This window comes from Salmo salar, chromosome ssa06, assembly GCF_905237065.1.
Source record: "Salmo salar chromosome ssa06, Ssal_v3.1, whole genome shotgun sequence".
NCBI classification, from domain to species: Eukaryota; Metazoa; Chordata; class Actinopteri; order Salmoniformes; family Salmonidae; genus Salmo; species Salmo salar.
In genome coordinates this window covers 36,503,503-36,509,972 of record NC_059447.1, presented here as the reverse complement: position 1 = coordinate 36,509,972, position 6,470 = coordinate 36,503,503, and positions in this window count along the sequence as shown.

Sequence of the window (6,470 nt, the reverse complement as noted above, 5' to 3'; positions counted from 1 at the left end):
AGTGACTGGGTGTATTAATACACTATCAAAACTGTAATTAATAACTTCACCATGCTCAAAGGGATATTCAGTGTCTGCTTTTTTATCCATTTACCAATAGGTGCCCTTCTTTGTGAGGTATTGTAAAACCTACATGATCTTTGTGGTTGAATCTGTGCTTGAAATTCACTGCTCGACTGGGGGACCCAGATAATTGTATGTGTGGGTTACAGAGATGAAGTAGTCATTTAAAAAATCATGTTAAACACTATTATAGCAAACCGAGTCCATGCGACTTATTATGTGACTTGTTAAGCACATTTGTACTCCTGAACTTATTTAGGCTAGCCATAACAAAGGGGTTGAATACTGATATTGAAGCGACTTCAGCTTTTCATTTTTTCTTAATTTGTAAAAATGTATAAAAACAATTCCACTTTTACATTATGGGGTATTGTGTGTATATCAGGGGGTGTGAATACTTTCTGAATGCACTGTACATGTAGGCAGGGTTAAAGTCACTAGGCTTCAGGATAGATAATAATAAGAGTAAAAAAACAAAGTAGCAGCAGCGTATATGATGAGTGTACACTCTTAGAAAAAAAGGGTTACAAAGGGGTTATTTGCGGAGGGATAGGGTTCTACCAAGAACCGTTCTGATCTGAAGAACCCTATTTGGAAGATTAGGGTTCTTTTGTAAGGCAAAGGGTTCTACCTAGAACCTTTAACATCCTGAGAACCGTTTTGGGAAGAAAGGGTTATTTGACGATTCTTTGGAAGGCAAGAAGGGTTCTACATAAAACCATACATAATATTTCCCAGTATGCTCTATTGCAGGGAGATTAAGAATAGTTTGTTTTACTGTATTACCTGTGTTTTTGCATGTACATTGATTGGTTGATTAATTTCATGCTACACAAAGATAAATAACATACAGTTTTCTGAAATAATCCAATCTGTTAGTAATTGGATTTATTGCACCCGTTACTGAGATGGCTGTTCCAGTTTAGATGATTGAGATAGTCTCAGTATTCAATCTTCCATAACCTGACAGTCATTCTGAATGCAGGTTGTGGGTGATTTAACAATTCCACTTGTTGGATATACTAAGTGGCTGGATTCCAATAGGAATTACACATCACTTTGCAAGCCAGCATAATGTGACTTGCAGACCTGATGTGACCTGTAACCAGGAGTTTCCTAACACCACTGTTGGGGTATAACTAGGCCCTCAAAGAAAGGCCTTGTGATATGTAATGTATTATCATAGATCATTTGATTTTAAAGGCTAATAAGGTTAGTGGAATTGTTTATTGAGGGTTCTAGGTAGAACGGGTTTCTTTGAAGAACCCTATGTGGACAAACTGAAGAACTCTATATTTTTCTACTTCGCACCTTTTTTTCTGAGTGTATGTGTACATGTGTGAAAGTGTGTGTTTGTGTGGCGTCAGTATGCGTGTGTTTGTGTGTGTTTGTGTGAGAGTGTCAGTGTGAGTGTGTGGATTAAGTCCTGTGAGAGTGCAAAATAGTGCAGTGCAGATAGTCCGGGTTCTTGGGGATACAGTGCCTTCGGAAAGTATTCAGACCCTTTGACTTTTTCCACGTTTTGTTACGTTACAGCCTTTACAATCCTTTCTCGGAGCTCCAAGGACAATTCCTCTGACCTCATGGCTTTGTTATTGCTCTGACATGCACTGTCAACTGTGGGATATTTATATACACAGGTGTGTGCCTTTCCAAATCATGTCCAGTCAATTGAATTTACCACAGATGGACAACAATCAAATTGTAGAAACATCTCAAGGATGATCAATGGAAACAGGATGCACCCGAGTTCAATTTCAGTCTCATAGCAAAGGGGCTGAATACTTACATAAATAAGGTATTTCTGTTTTTTATTTTTAATAAATTAGCAAAAATGTCTAAAAACCTGTTTTCGCTTTGTCATTATGTGGTATTGTGTGTAGATTGCTGAGAAAAAAATATTGAATCCATTTCAGAATAAGCCCGTAACATAACAAAATGTGGAAAAAGTCAAGGGGTCAATACTTTCCGAAGGCACTGTAGAAGCTGTCTCTGAGCCTGTTGGTCCAAGACCCGATTCTCTGGTACTGCTTGCTGGATGGTAGCAGAGAGACCGTCCATGGTTTGGGTGGCTGAAGTCTGTCTAAACACAATATCATCCATGTACTGTTTCTGTATGATTTTACCACTATGCCTAAAGATAAATATATATACTGCTCAAAAAAATAAAGGGAACACTAAAATAACACATCCTAGATCTGAATGAATGAAATAATCTTATTAAATACTTTTTTCTTTACGTAGTTGAATGTGCTGACAACAAAATCACACAAAAATAATCAATGGAAATCCAATTTATCAACCCATGGAGGTCTGGATTTGGAGTCACACTCAAAATTAAAGTGGAAAACCACACTACAGGCTGATCCAACTTTGATGTAATGTCCTTAAAACAAGTCAAAATGAGGCTCAGTAGAGTGTGTGGCCTCCACGTGCCTGTATGACCTCCCTACAACGCCTGGGCATGCTCCTGATGAGGTGGCGGATGGTCTCCTGAGGGATCTCCTCCCAGACCTGGACTAAAGCATCCGCCAACTCATGGACAGTCTGTGGTGCAACGTGGCGTTGGTGGATGGAGTGAGACATGATGTCCCAGATGTGCTCAATTGGATTCAGGTCTGGGGAACGGGCGGGCCAGTCCATAGCATCAATTCCTTCCTCTTGCAGGAACTGCTGACACACTCCAGCCACATGAGGTCTAGCATTGTCTTGCATTAGGAGGAACCCAGGGCCAACCGCACCAGCATATGGTCTCACAAGGGGTCTGAGGATCTCATCTCGGTACCTAATGGCAGTCAGGCTACCTCTGGCGAGCACATGGAGGGTTGTGCGGCCCCCCAAAGAAATGCCACCCCACACCATGACTGACCCACCGCCAAACCGGTCATGCTGGAGGATGTTGCAGGCAGCAGAACGTTCTCCACAGCGTCTCCAGACTCTGTCACGTCTGTCACGTGCTCAGTGTGAACCTGCTTTCATCTGTGAAGAGCACAGGGCGCCAGTGGCGAATTTGCCAATCTTGGTGTTCTCTGGCAAATGCCAAACGTCCTGCACGGTGTTGGGCTGTAAGCACAACCCCCACCTGTGGACGTCGGGCCCTCATACCACCCTCATGGAGTCTGTTTCTGACCGTTTGAGCAGACACATGCACATTTGTGGCCTGCTGGAGGTCATTTTGCAGGGCTCTGGCAGTGTTCCTCCTGCTCCTCCTTGCACAAAGGCGGAGGTAGCGGTCCTGCTGCTGGGTTGTTGCCCTCCTACGGCCTCCTCCACGTCTCCTGATGTACTGGCCTGTCTCCTGGTAGCGCCTCCATGCTCTGGACACTACGCTGACAGACACAGCAAACCTTCTTGCAACAGCTCGCATTGATGTGCCATCCTGGATGAGCTGCACTACCTGAGCCACTTGTGTGGGTTGTAGACTCCGTCTCATGCTACCACTAGAGTGAAAGCACCGCCAGCATTCAAAAGTGACCAAAACATCAGCCAGGAAGCATAGGAACTGAGAAGTGGTCTGTGGTCCCCACCTGCAGAACCACTCCTTTATTGGGGGTGTCTTGCTAATTGCCTATAATTTCCACCTGTTGTCTATTCCATTTGCACAACAGCATGTGAAATGTATTGTCAATCAGTGTTGCTTCCTAAGTGGACAGTTTGATTTCACAGAAGTGTGATTGACTTGGAGTTACATTGTGTTGTTTAAGTGTTCCTTTTATTTGTTTGAGCAGTGTATATATAAAAATATACTGAACACAATATAAAACAACATGTAAAGTGTTGGTTCCATGTTTTATGAGCTGAAATAAAAGATCCCAGAAATGTTCTAAACGTACAAAAAGCTTTTTTCTCAAATGTTATGCACAAATGTGTTTACATCCCTGTTAGTGAGCTTTTCTCCTTTGCCAAGATAATCCATCCACCTGACAGGTGTGGCATATCAAGAAGCTGATTAAACTGCATGATCATTGCACAGGTGCACCTTGTGCTGGGGACATTAAAAGGCCACTCTAAAATGTGCAATTTTGTCACACAACACAGTGCCACAGATACCTCATGTTTTGAGGGAGCGTGCAATTATCATGCTGACTGCAGGAATGTCCACCAGAGCTGTTGCCAGAGAATTTAATGTTAATTTCTCTACCATTGGCCTCCTCCAACGTTGTTTTAGAGAATTTGGCAGTACGTCCAACCGGCCTCACAACCGCAGAACACGTGCAACCACGTCAGCCCAGGACCTCCACATCTGGCTTCTTCACATGTGGGATTGTCTGAGACCAGCCACCCGGACAGGCCCATGAAACTATGGGTTTGCACAACAGAAGAATTTCTGCACAAACTGTCCAAAACCGTCTCAGGGAAGCTCATCTACAAGCTCGTCCTCACCAAGGTCTTGACCTGACTGCAGTTCAGCGTCGTAACCGACTTCAGAGGGCAAATGCTCACCTTCGATGGCCACTGGCACGCTGGAGTAGTGTGCTCTTCACGGATGAATTCCGGTTTCAACTCTACCGGGTAGACGGCAGACACCGTATGGTGTCGTGTGGGCGAGCGCGGATGTCAACGTTGTGAACAGAGTGCTCCATGGTGGCGGTGGGATTATGTCCCAGTAGGCATAAACTACGGACAATGAACACAATTGCATTTTATCAATGCCAATTTGAATGCAGAGATATCATGACGAGATCCTGAGGCCCATTGTCCGCCACCATCACCTCATGTTTCAGCATGATAACGCACAGCACCATGTCGTAAGAATCTCTACACAATTTCTGGAAGCTGAAAAGGTGGCAGTTCTTCCATGGCCTGCATACTCACCAGACATGTCACCCATTGAGCATGTTTGGGATCAACGTGTATGACGGCGTGTTCCAGTTCCCGCCAATATCCAGCAACTTCGCACATCCATTGAAGAGGAGTGGAACAACCTTCCACAGGCCACAATCAACAGCCTGTAGTGACACCTATAGCACTGAGATGCAGTGCCTTAGACCACTGTGCCACTCGGGAGCCGAGGCAAGTGGTGGTCACACCAGATACTGACTGGTTTTCTGATCCATGCCCCTACTTTTTTTTTTAAGGTATCTGTGATTAACAAGTATATCTGTATTCCCAGTCATGTGAAATCCATAGATTAGGGCCTAATAAATGTATTTCAATTTACTGATTTCCTTAAATGAACTGTAACTCAGTAAAATATTTGAAATTGTTGCATGTTGCGTTTATATTTTTGTTCAGTGTATATGTTCTCTCTCAAAGAGAAATCTTATAAGCATTCATCAGATGTATTCTCTGCAGGAGCCCCAGCCTTGGTCAGCTAGCGTTACCTAGCAACCTATTTTACTACACCATCTGTGCCCCCAGAAATGAATATTCATTATTCTTCAACATGCATGTCTGTGTGCAGGTGATTGGTTTTCATGGTTACTATGGCATTCCTCAGACAACAGAGATATTAATCTCAGACAGAGATATTCATCATTCATATTTATGTTCAAGTCATATCGTGTCGCTATCTTTGGACCATATTAGTTCTATGCACTGCAAGTAGGCCTACATTTTAGTATAATTGTACTACGGTATCATGTCCTCATCATGAAGCTATGTTTTAATGACTTGACAATCCTGAAGGATGTTGGTGGTTTCATGATTGACTGAAAATAAATGATGCAGCTGCTGGCTTGAAAAATAAGCACAGAATCATTGAAAAAAGTGTTGCATTCTGCTCTCTGCGATGTTACTTGAGGGACATTTCCATTTGGAGAAGTTTGAAAAAGTACAGACAGAGTAAGAACAGCACATTCTCTCAATGCAGTCTAGCCAGAATGGAGAAGTGGGAGTGGGAAAGGAGGTTAAACACCCCTGGGAAAGGACACTCCATATTGGAAATACATTTTTCAACATCTGACAGCATCCATCTGTCTCTGTTGTCAACCATGTCAAGTGGAGACAAATCCCAGTTCCCCCTCTTCCACAGACTCATCACGCACACAAGTGGCACCATTCAAACCTTTAGCAGAAACATAATATAGCACATACATATTACATCTTCATTAAGCTCACAGGACAGTAAGAATGTAAAAAGACCTAAGTAAACACTCATGGGGACATTTTGTGCCTTGGTGTTGGGCAACATACACACAAGAGGTTTAGCCTAGATGTCTGGTCTTCAGGAGAAAAGCTCCCCTTCATTATTAGGGCTTACCTCACACTCCTGTCTGCTTCTTTCTGGGGATGCACTCTAGCAGCAATCCTTTGAATAAAACGGAGAAGACTAATACATATCCAGGTCACTCACAGCAACATGGAAGCTCTGGGGACGTCTCGCCCTCAATTTGGTCAAGAAGTGGTGGTGTTATACAAGTGAACTGAAACTGTACTTTACTAAGTTACAGGGCTTTATAAAGGCT